Source organism: Drosophila ananassae, chromosome XR (genome assembly GCF_017639315.1).
Source record: "Drosophila ananassae strain 14024-0371.13 chromosome XR, ASM1763931v2, whole genome shotgun sequence".
Lineage (NCBI taxonomy): Eukaryota > Metazoa > Arthropoda > Insecta > Diptera > Drosophilidae > Drosophila > Drosophila ananassae.
Window position 1 is genome coordinate 597,482 of NC_057932.1, and position 12,594 is coordinate 610,075.

At 38.3% G+C, this 12,594-nt stretch overlaps 1 long non-coding RNA gene across 1 annotated transcript; it reads left to right on the top strand.

Annotated features, from left to right (window-relative positions):
* Positions 1-11,717: 11,717 nt before the first annotated feature.
* Positions 11,718-12,594, top strand: LOC116656467. Its single transcript, XR_004311415.2, has 3 exons — positions 11,718-11,797; positions 11,854-11,886; positions 11,948-12,594. It is a non-coding gene; the product is annotated as an uncharacterized LOC116656467 (long non-coding RNA).

Genomic DNA, 12,594 nt, shown 5'->3' on the forward strand with positions numbered 1-12,594 from the left:
TTGGCTGTTGTTAACTACCCACCATAGTCTTTTAGATATTATTTTATCCATTACTTTGGATAGGCAGCTATTTAGGGATATAGGACGGTATGAAGGTATTTCTGTTTTGTTTGAGTCCGGTTTTAATATTGGTATAATGTTGCTTACTTTAAATTTCTGTGGAATGTGTGCATTGAGGATATTGTTGTAGAGTTTAAGTAGTCTTTGCATTACCGAATCTGGTAGATCTTTTATCATTGGGTAACTGATACGGTCCCTACCTGGTGTTTTGCCTTTAAGTTGGTTTATGGCACTTTTCAGTTCAATAATAGAAATATCGCATTCTAAGGGTTGGGTTAGAGCGGATGTATTATGGGAGAAATTGTAGTTTAAGTTTTCTTTGTGTGTTCTAAATGTAGGATGGAAGTTATTATTAAGTGATGCATTCGACCAGAATTCACATAGCGCTTTCGAGATGTCATATTTGTTTGTATGGGTATCGGATGTGTTATTAGGGCTAATTAGACAATGGATTTGGGTGTTATATTTGAGCCCACAGAATCGATTGATTTTTTTCCATATTTTAGGAATTGGAGTTTGTAGATTTATGTCTGAGGTAAATTCGTGCAACACTTTGCGTTTTTTTTGTTTTATTTCTCGTTTGAGTATTGCGTTGGCCTTTTTGTAGGCTATTATATTAGACTAGGCTATTATATTAATGTTGCGACACATGTTTCGCCAGGCTAATTTTTTTTGGTTTTTAGTTTTTGTAGATCGGTGTCCCACTAGGGGACATGTTTGGGTGAGTTTGGGTGATATTGTGGTATGGATAAATGAGCACTGTGTCTTATAATGGCACAAAGATGGGCAGTTTCTTGGTTTATTTGTTGGCTGAGTGGTCTGTCGTCGGAAAATTGTTTACTAAATTTTTGATAGAGGGGCCAGTTGGCTTTATCAGTATATGATATATTATCAGTATTATACCAGGCTTTATTATTATTTTATATTATTATCAGGCTTTATCAGTATATGATTATTATATGATATATTTTCAAAAAGTTGGATTTTAATTGGGAAGTGGTCACTATCTGAGAGTTGGTTTTCAATTGTCCATTTATAGTGTAAGTATAGTTCAGGGGAAGCTAGAGAGAGGTCAATATGTGTAAAGGTGTGGTGTGTGGTGAAGTGGGTGAGGGAGCCATTATTAAGAGTGGTTAGGATTGGTTTATAAATTTGAATAATTAGTTTCCTCGTGGGTTATTATATTGTGATCCCCAAATTTTGTGCCAGCTGTTAAAATCGCCTGTTATTAGGATAGCAGTGTTGATGTAGGTGTAAGTGTCTTGTAATTCTTGTAGAGTGAATGGTTTGTTAGGAGGTATATAACTAGAAATTATAGTGAATTTGATTTTAGAATGTACTGTTACGGCGATTGAGTCAATGCTTATATTGCGGATTTGGGTTTGTTGTTATAAGGAGTTGTGGAGTAGGAGAGCTACTCCGCCATAAGGGTTGTTCGCGTTATTTATGTGGTAAATGGAGAAGTTTATTGGGATGGGAATATTATTTGTAGAGTGGAGGTGAGTATCTTGAATGGGTATTATTTTAGGGTTGTGTTTTTTTATGAGTATCTGTAGGTGGTTATAATTATTGAGGTAGCCATTTACATTTAATTGTAATATTTTTAGCATGTTAAGTATAAGAATATTGGTTAAGGTTAACTAGAACTAAAATAATTTGGATTATATTTTATTATTATTATAATTTTATAGTTCTAAATCTTCATCTGTACTTATCGCCAGATGTCTTTCTTTTGGTTTGTTTATCATTTTTGGTTTTTTGGTTATTTTTATCTTTCGATTTCAAGGAGGTGCTTAATTTATTTGATTTAGTTGAGAATATTTTCAGTTTTAGTCGGAAGTTTCAGAACGTGCGGCGTGTAATGATGTTGATGCAGTGGTGTCCATGTGTTCTTCAGAGGAGTCTTCGTAGGTGATAATTTGTCTGGTCATAGTGTTTGGTGTTGATGAGTTAATATGTGTTTCTATAGCTGGTGTTTTTTTGTTGAAATTGCTGCTATTTGGGCGTATGGTATGGGTGGGTGTGTATGGCGTGCGTTGTATATAGAGCGGGCTGTCTTGTTGTCTACTTTTTGAGTCGTTTTGATTGCGGTAAGTTCTTTTTGTTTTATAAAGGCAGGGCATGATTTGTCCATTGCGTTGTGGTGTTTGATTTTGTCATCTTCATATTTGTAGTTGATACAGGTTTGGGTATTGGTGCATGGTTCATTGTTTGTTGTGTGGACTTTTTCGGAGCAGTTGGCGCATGTCTTAGGGCTTTTACAGTAGGCGGAGGGGTGTCCAAATCTAAGGCAGTTGAAGCATCTCATTGGGGGCGGAATGTATGGACGTATGTTAACTACTTCATATCCTATCCACAATTTTTCGGGTAGGGTAATTGTTGAAAAAGTTAGTATAATTAGGCCTGTTTCCGTTGTTTTATTTGGGTCATTGTTTTTTTTTTTTTAGTATTTTACGGACGTCAGTAACTTTTTGAGATTTTAGTTTCGTCGATTTCTTTTTCGTCGATATTTCGTAGGTCGTTGGAATAGATAATGCCTTTGGAGGAGTTCATAGTTTTGTGTTCTTCAGCGTGGACCGGAAGTTGTGAAAAGACTTTATTTTAAGGAGTTTCTCTGCCTGAATGTGGTTTTTTGTTTTGACAAGGAGACCGGATCTGGTTTTCTTGCAAGTTATGACTTCTCCATTGCAGGCGAAATCTACAACTTTTTTAACAATAAACGGTGATATTTTTTCAAAGATGTCTGTTCTATTGATTTTAATATATTTCGGTTCACTTGTTATTAAGGTAGTAGACCAATGTGACGGCCCAAATTTGGACGTTTTTTTTTAATTTTTTTTTAACAAGAAAATAAAATGCGATCGTCTTCTAACTTTTACATGTTTATTTTAATAATTTCTAGGGTACAAAAAAATTTAGTTGACTTAATTATACTTTAAATTATTAACAGTATTTTCTGTTGAAGTAGAGGTCACGAAAGAATGGTGAGCTGTTTCGGGGAAGCACACAGCCTTCCGTAGTCATCAGAATTTAAAAAATCAAAGAAATTATTATTATGTAGGCCCTATTCTAGTGACTGAACCAAAAATATGCATAGAAAGTGAGAAATTGTATAAATGTTGGAGTTTTGAAAAAAAAAATACTCAAAATCAATGTTTTTCCGTTGATAAAATGTTTGAAAAAATCAATTTATTATTCGAAATTTAAATGTTTTAAAGGTTAGGTATTTAGATACGTGTATGTAGAATATTCAGTTAAATTTTAAGCCAAATCGGTTGAATAGTTTTGAGTCAGTGCTTCCCCGAAATTTCAAAAACCTGGTTTCGAGAAAAACGCGTTCAAAGTTTCGACACGCGTTCATACACACTACGGCGCGCTCTCTTGTTTTGCCAATAACTTTAACAATATTCTAAATTTTGGTCTGAAAATTTAACAGCATGTTTTTGAAATGTGGTTCTTTCAAAAAATGTTGAAAAAAAAAATCGATTTTTTGAACCCATCACATTGGTCTACTACCTTAAGTTTATCATTGTCGACGGGCGTTCGGGTGGACGGGACATTGCGGTGTTTTTTGGGCTCGGGCCCTGCAATATGTAAAGAAGTTTACTTGTTCTTTGAATTTTGTTGTTTTAAATGTAATTGGACACGAAGTAGTTGTGGATCGGGTCGTTTATTAAGCTGATAAGGTGTTGTTTGGAGCGTAAGCTAGTTGCACGTCTTTACTCTTTGTAGCTCGGAGTGAAACTGACTTTGTTTTTATATTTTTACCTTTCTCTATCTATTTTAGTTTTTTATTTTTTTATATTTTTTCTTAAGCGGTCAAGAATAGACTGACTTCCCGGAGTTGTGACCCTCCGATCGACAGTTTGATATCGGCCGACCTCCCACTCCAACTCTATGTGTGGTGTCAGCGTGTGCAGTGTCGGCGTGTGTGGTGTCAGCGGGTGAAGTGGCCCGAAAGTACCGGGTGTTAACTTAAATATATATATCGGATCGTATATAGTTGGCCGACCCTTATGCACGGTTCACTATGAAATACATTTTTTAATAAAAATGTTGGAAACAGCCCCAAGCATCTTTAAAAATAGCAAGGTTGCGTCATTTTCGATCATTCGGTTATATGGCAGCCATAGGATATAGTCGGACGATCCTTATGAAATTTGTCAGATCGGATTAGATTGTCCAAAATGGAATCCGTAGAAAGTCCCGTCTTTCTAACTTAAAAACCAAAAAAATTTTGCCATTTCAGATCAATCAATTATATGGCAGCTATAGGATATAGTCAAAAGATCCGACTTATATACTGCTTCCAAGCAAAAGAAGGATGTGTACAAAGTTTCAACTCGATAGCTTTAAAACTGAGAGACTAGTTAAATGCTATCAGCGTTTCTCTCAAAGGAGTTGGATTTTCTTTTGAGCTTGTGGGAACAAAATATTTCTTAAACATCTGTATTTTGTTTTCGTTCGCGTCTCTGTGTGCCCCTTTGTGCTCTAATGTAATAATTCTGTATTGTTTCTGAGGGTACATAATCAACCTGATTACTAGTAATCCTGATTTTGTAAGATTTAAAGTTTGTACGGTAAATTCCTTAAATTTTTCCCATTGTTTCTTTTGAAGTGTGGATACTATTGATACTTCTGGGATCTAATCGGACTCAGAGTAATTTATGATTCCTGTTCTGTGTAAGAATTCTTTTTATTATGTTATGTGGCGATAAAAAGTTGGGAATGAAATTTCGAAATGGGAATATAAAATTGTGTAAGAAACTTTCGTCGCTGTGAGTTTTAGAATCAGCATGGATTAAATTAATTTGTAGTCGAGTTCTGGATTAGGCATCTGCTACCACATTAGCCAAGCCGGGCTAGTATTTAATCACGGGGCTATATTCGCCAATAATATGATTATTTGCTCTATTTGGTGTGTATAAATTGTTACTTTAGAATATTCGTATAGACAGTGTTTGAAAAACTGTTGTAAGTTTAATTTCATATGATTTTGCTTTTGCTTCAGAAAAATGCTGCTGAAGTCGAAGCAAATCAAAAAGCGACCGAAATTGTAACGAACAACGAGGAGCTGGTGTTCTTTACAAGCTACTAACCATGCACGCATTAAATTTCGGCTCTAGCTCGTCAGCTAATAAAGTAGTGTTCTTTAACGGTTATAGCTTACAGGTGCTCTTAGTTATCTGGAATTTATCATTTTATTTGCGTACAAAACGAGCCAATTTCGGCCGGACAAGAGATAGCTTAACAAACGGTAAGACAAGAAAAAATAGGTGGTACTCGAACTATACACATACGCCGGCAATAAATTATTGAGTTCGTGACGTCACTTTCTTTTATACTTATGTTCGCGTCGCCCGCTCTATTCTCGTCGCCCGCTCTCGTGCATTCGATCGGCCACCTGCATCTGCCGTCATGCACTAGCGTTTGTCTCGCTCTCTCCCGGTCTCTCCGCTTCGCAGCATCAAGCGTTGAGCCGCGCTCCCGCATTTGTATTTCTAATTCGGTCCTCAACCCTTCGTAGTCACATATATACATACATATATAATTTGTATAAACCCAAAACATTTAAATAAATTGTATGAATATCTCTAAATTAAACTGGGCTTGTTTATTGAAGCCAATATTTAGAATGTTGAATATAGCTCCCGAAAACGCTCGGTAACTGAACATTTGGTGAACCCCGACGTGATTGTGCATAGGAAAATAATTCGTTAAATTATTTTCCGTTGAAAATTTGAGCGGCTTAAAATATAAAATAAACAAAATCATTAAAAAACATTATTCGGTTTGTGATTTATGCGCAAAATATTAGCATCTGTTGACATACATACGCTGTTTGCAGAGTGCAACAATCGCTCATACATATATTACCCCGTTATATAGAAGTGGCACAGTGAGCTGACAATAAATAAACAAAATAAAATAAATTTTTTGGTGCGAAAACGAATCCGTTTTTCGATTGTGCCTCTCCTGGAAGGAAAGTATTCCTGAGCCAAAGGTTGTTGTCCTCATTGAAATCAGAGGAGACATTTCCGGAGGCGATGTTAATTTATGGCGGCTCAGCGAATTGAAGGGAATCGTTGCGGATTTTAAGAGCACACATAAGGAGCTGTCCGAGATGGATGTTGCAGAACTCAGGAGCAAGCTGCGCGTCAACTTCAACGATGCGGCGAGGGAGCCACGCTTCATCCTGGATCAGGAGATTATGAGGCGCTCCATGCTGTTGGCGGCAAGTTTGACGCTGATCAACGCATCTTCTGCCATCAATTACGATCCATCGTTTGGCAGAACTTTCTAGGCTTTGCCGCCACTGCCACTGCCCACTTTTAGTGGAGGTTATGCGGAGTGGCTTGAATTTCGGTCAAAAATTATGACGTCGCATTGGAGCTGCTAAACAAAAGGTTAAGGCATTTTTCAAGCTCATGTTAATGAGATAATGAATCTGAGGGCCGTAGAGTCCGCATCGGCGACGAGGCTTCGCAACGAAGCAGATTGCTAGCTGCATCATTATCCAAGTGCTGTTACAGAAGGTTGATGATGCCACGCAGTCTAAGTGGAAGGAAATGCAAGCTGACTCTTCCTTGAGCAAAGATGTCGGACTTTGGAGAGCATGGATTTGCCGAACCTTGCGGTAGGACGACGTAGACCCTTTCATCCAGGTAAATCTGCATTTGTGATCACAAATCGTTTAGGCGAAGTTAGGCGATTGGATTTATGTCGTAAGTGCCTTGGATCTGGGCACCTCTCACGGCATTGCCATGCGTCAAGCTGCCGTGCGTGTGGACGCAGGCATCATAATCTGCTGCATTTTAGAGGCAATCGCCAGCTCAAGACCGAAACCCCTCTCCTGACGGTTCCACATCTAGCGACGCTGTTTCTAGTTCAGCGTCCGCCAGTCTCAATTCTCTCGTCGCTAAGGATCGTTTGGTGATGTGGAGCACTGCCAATATTCTGGTTAGGAACCGCTCCGGAGATCTACTGCCCTGCCGAGCGCTGCTCGATTCTGGCTCGCAGGTGCATCTAGTCACTTCAAGGCTGGCGGACCAGCTGCAGCTGCGGAAGATTAGGACTCCGGTGACTGTATCCGGTATAGGAGGCGCAGGGTTCTCTACAGATGGGTTTTCCGTGTCAGCTTGCAATCCCAATGCTCTGACTACTCTGCGTAATTAACTGCGATCGTAGCCTCTAACATTACGGACCTTCAGCCCAATTTTGCATTGGACGTCAGCTCTTGGAAAATTCCTGGAGTAGCGCCTCATTTCCTTGAAGTCTCATCGCAGTTGTGTTTCCGAGCTAAAGAATAAGCCCCTCCGCAAAGTGCTCAGCGAGAAGGAGAAATATTACAGGCACCGTCGTCACTTCGAGCAGCGCATGGAGAAGCGTCTTGCTGGGATCTGCACAGTGGTGGCTAGTGTGATAGGTCATATGTTACCCAGTGTGGATGTGAAGCCGCTCTTGGACTTTTGCAGCGAAATGGCTACCGAGATGCCATCGCCCAGTTGCAGTAGCATCGAGGATGAAGACGACGGCGACGGAGTGTGTCGGGTACGCTGCTGAGGACGGCGTCCGGAGCTTCAAGGCGGGCAATCAACAAATGGTGTCTGCCCCTTCATGAAGTTGCTGAAAGTTCATCTTCCAACGGGGGGAGTAGTTTGGCCGGCAATAATTTATTGATTTCGTGACGTCACTTTCTTTTATACTTATGTTCGCGTCGCCCGCTCTCGTGCATTCGATCGGCCACCTGCATCTGCCGTCATGCACTAGCGTTTGTCTCGCGCTCTCCCGGGCTCTCTCGATCGCTCCGGAGCATCAAGCGTTGAGCAAAATATTTACTCACGCAACCATCCCTCGACGTCCGCAGGCCTGTACACAAGAGCGCTGGAAAATTTTGTTGAACGGGTTAAATTCAAATTAAATTATGGGGTTTTGATGTTCATGTTGCCAAAAATTGATCAATGCTCTACAGGAAAAGAGGATGAGTCTTGGTTCAATATAATTTACAAAAGAAAAAAAAAAGAATTAATTTACGCTATTAAGAATACGCTAATCCTGGCACAACTTGTCATGCTTCTCTCCTGGTTGTTGTTGTTTAGTCGTCACTATGGACGAGATGGTTGCCGCAGCGATCGTCGTGCTAGCCCATCACATGGTCGAGATCGAATTATATGGATATGAGGTTCTGCGCCAGAAAGTGAGGTTATGTTCACCTCCACGCTCCAGGTTGGCCAGGTTCCAACACCGCTCCTGATCCACTGCGGCCCCAACCACACACACGTCGCCGGCCAAAGACCTCGCCTTTCGTGGCTTGAGTCTGGTCCGGTTTCGCGCACGATTAGTGGCTGATCGAGGAAAGCTTTTCCTGGATGCGTGGCCGATGATACACGCGGTGGCTCCGCCGTAGACCTCTGTGTCGGAACAGGATACGTTGCTTGTCGTAGGCTTTTGTTGGGCGCTACGCAAACGGGTTTTGAACACTACCTAGAACACTTTTATTATTATCCTAATGGGCGACATATCGGTCGGCTCAACTGCAGGTTTTTTCGCAACAACCACAAATACACGTGTTGATGCGAACGGCTGTGCACATTCACGGCCAATGTTCCGCTGCTACTCCAAGTCCCACTCGTGTACCGTATTGGGAACTCAAATAATTTCCACGTTTGGTGATATAATTCACTGTATTATTGTGATATGGCCAACTGTTCACTTGTGAGTTTTGATCGCAAAAGAACAATTGGATTGGGCGGAAATTCGGTTGTCAGAATACGGAGTTGCCAGATAGTTCGCCTTAAAAGCTTGAAGTGGCTGTAATAGTGAACTTTTTTCGACTTATTTTATTTGACTAATGTTTATCGACTACTAAGTATCAACTAAAGTTTGTTTACATTATTAGAATTGGTCTTCTTTGTTTATGTTTAGTAATGAAATTTTATTCGTACCCACAGGTTCTTATCTCCATTCGCCTTCAAATTTTTTTTTGTTTTCTTTTAATATCTGGGAATTTTCTACTTAATTTTAACTTGTATGAATCGGCCGAGAAGGATCGGCCGACTATATCCTATAGCCGCCATATAACTGAACGAAATGGCACAACCTTCTCTGCAAGGGTATATCAACTTCGGCTCCGCCCGAAGCTAGCTTTCCTTTTTTGGAACATTAATATTTATATATTAATGTTCCAAAATATATTTCTAATAAGAGAAATTTAGAAATATAAATATAATACCTATTTTGTACATGTATTCAGGTAGGTGTTTTTAAGTATTTTCAGGATTCTTTAACATTAATATTTATTAATAAAAATTTAGAAATATAAATATAATATTTATTTTTAGCAATTAATTAGGATTATATTAAGATTTCATTATTAAAACGTTTTTGTGTGCTGCGATTGGTGTTCAACCTATTCATCTGCTTTCCTTTTATTTTAACTTTATTTGTTTATTTGAGGCGTTAATTTTGTTCTTAACGTTTTGATTTCATTTTAATTCATTAAAAATTACGGTTCTGAGTCGAGATGATATGTATATGCAACAGCGAAAACTTTTTTACCAGCACATACACCCACATCGAGACCGAACAGAATTGGACATTTAATCTCCATTATCCCCATTCGCCTTCTAACCTTTTTCTAATACACTTCAAATTTTTTTTTTTGTTTTCTTTTAGCATGTGGGAATTTTTTTACTTAATTTTAATTTGTATTTTAAACTATTTATAATTTTGTATTGATTTTTAGCTTTGTGTGCTTTTCTTTTCTTTTTTCATAACTTAGATTGGGATGTATTGGGTATTAGGGCTATTAACTAGGTATTGGGGCTTTTCTTTTAACTTTTAAATTTAAATTCTTCTTTCATATACATATTTCACTGCGACAGTCGACTCCACGACTGGGGGATCGTGTGCATTTTTTAGAACGTTGTCCACCAGCTGTAATGGTACCCACAGTTTCCAGATTTCCGCTCCTATGATCGCATCTTTCGGCTCCAAAGCTGGGGTACTCGGCAATGGCTTATAAAAACTGAATAAAAACTGGGGAACGACAAAAAAAAATAAACGCCTGAATGAGGGCGTTTCACCCATCTTCATCCGTACTACACCCCACAGACTTGGACTTACCGCCGTTCCGACTTATATACAAAAGAAGGATGTGTGCAAAGTTTCAACTCGATAGCTTTGAGCGATAGACGGACATGCTTATATCGATTCAGGAGATGTTCCTGATCAAGAATATGCATATGTACTTTATAGGGTCGAAGATGCCTCCTTCACTGCGTTGCACACTTTTGACCAAAATATAATACCCTCTGCAAGGGTATAAAAGTCGAAAAAAAATAAAAATAGAAGTAAATAAAAAACAACTAATAAGATCTTATATAGGACTAGTAACAGAAGATAGCATCCCGTTTATTGTCTTAAATTTGCCAAATAGAAGGAATATTATCGATCCAATATGCGAAGGCCTTAAGACTGCGGACGGCAAAATAATGAAATTAAACTGCAAAAATATAATGGAAGTAGTAGCAAATAATATAAGATCTCACATAAAAACTGAACTTAAGAACACATTATAGAGCACACATTATAGTATAAAAATAGATAGTGCAACCCGAATATCCAGAAAAATTTTTGGAATAAGTGCACAATACATAAGGGCTGCTCAAATAAAATCAATTATTCTTGGAATGATTGAATTAAGAAGTGCAGGATCAAGTGGATCCAATAATCTTGCCGCCGAAGTGATTCCACCGACTCCTTAACAGATATAATATAAATTTAATTCTAATTGTCTCCAATACATCTGACAACGGTGCAAACAACAATAACAAATATTTTATCATATCTTTTTGAACAAAACAATGAAGAGGACGTCGAAGAGCCACTGATCGAAAGCAACAGCTACTAAAATCATAAATAGCAAATAGTCGAATGCGTCGACTTATGTGACTGCGTCTTCCGAACATTTTTGGAAATCGACAAAAGCTGCAGCTTTGACTTGTGCTCATGATCGAAAGCAACAGCAAGGCAGAAAGCAAGAAAGCAAGCAAATGTTTTGATTTTAATATTTGCTTCGGCTGCGAGTTCTGCAAAAGCAACTGCTGGTTTTAAGAAGTCGCCAGCAGTCGAAGCAGTCGACTTATTCTACTTCGACTGCAGTTTTTTAATCAATGCGTATAGATAAAGGGAGAGACCATAAAATAGCTAATATTTCCCTTTCGTTCGTAGCGAACTTTTCTTTCGATTTGGAGAGAGCACACAATATGAATGTTATTGGTCTATGGATCTGTGTTAAGGCCGCACCTTTGGCGAAATTTGATGCCTCTGTAGTAAGTTGGAACTACTTCGTGGAGTCTAGTATGTAGTGTGTGGATTTCCAACAGGGCACGCATGCGAAGAGCGGTCATAAGAAAGACCTTGAAAAGCTTAAAAGCTTATCACCGAATATCATTGATCTGCGGTCACCTTGGATAAGTGAACGAAACATCACGCGATTCTTATCTATGTTTTTGCATATCGAGAGTGCCGTTATGTAAAAGCTTTTTCTCTAGCATAGTTAGGGCTAGATTTGCATAGGAGAGCTTTGACATTATTTGACGAGCTTGAAAGCAATACGGCTGCAATTGTAAGCCAAGTTTAATAAATATTTAAATTGTGCTGAACATTAAATAAAATCAAATCCCAGACGAATAATCGGGATTCATTTAATAAGTGTTTAGTTATTTTATGCCAGGTATGCTATAAATTCAGTGCAGTGCAGTTTTTTTCATGAATTTATTACCCCCCCAGTGCCACGTGCCAGTGCGGCTAGTACCAAATTATGTAAGCGGCTAGCACCAGATTTTTTTTTAATCGGCTAGTACAGGATTATGTAATTGTCTAGCACCCTATTATGCAACCGGCTATCTGGAGGCCGAAATGGATGAAATATGGGAATTAACTAGTGCAGAGATTCGACGCGGGATCGCAATCTTTTGATAAATATTTTTGGATTCGACGACAAGCCCCCTTTTCGCTACACGGAGAGAAAACTCCGGCGAATTATTTATAAATTTGTAACTATAAGAAGTGCAATTATGTGAATATTGGCCTGCTGAATTTTATTCAAAGCTCAAATCCCTTTTGTTAATTATGAAATTATTCTGCGGAAAGAAAGAATATTGTATCTTAATTCGAATTTTGCACACCCTTCAGTTTTTTTTAAATAATTAATATCTTAATATCCGTTGTTATTTTATTATAAATATATAGATTTATGTAAATATATATATATAAGTGATATGAAAATATAAGGAAAGAATTTAGATTGAATTAAATAATGATAACTTTGCGATAATATTCGAGCATGGCCAGGCTAATTTATTGTTCTATTTAAATTAATAATTATAAACATCTCTAGCTATTCCTGTCCTTGAGCTCAACGGCGGCGAACATCGGTGAGTGAATATCCCTAAATTAAATTTTAATAGTTTTGCGAAGCAAACAGTAAATTTTAGCGAGGCATGAATTGAATAATTTTGGATTAATAAT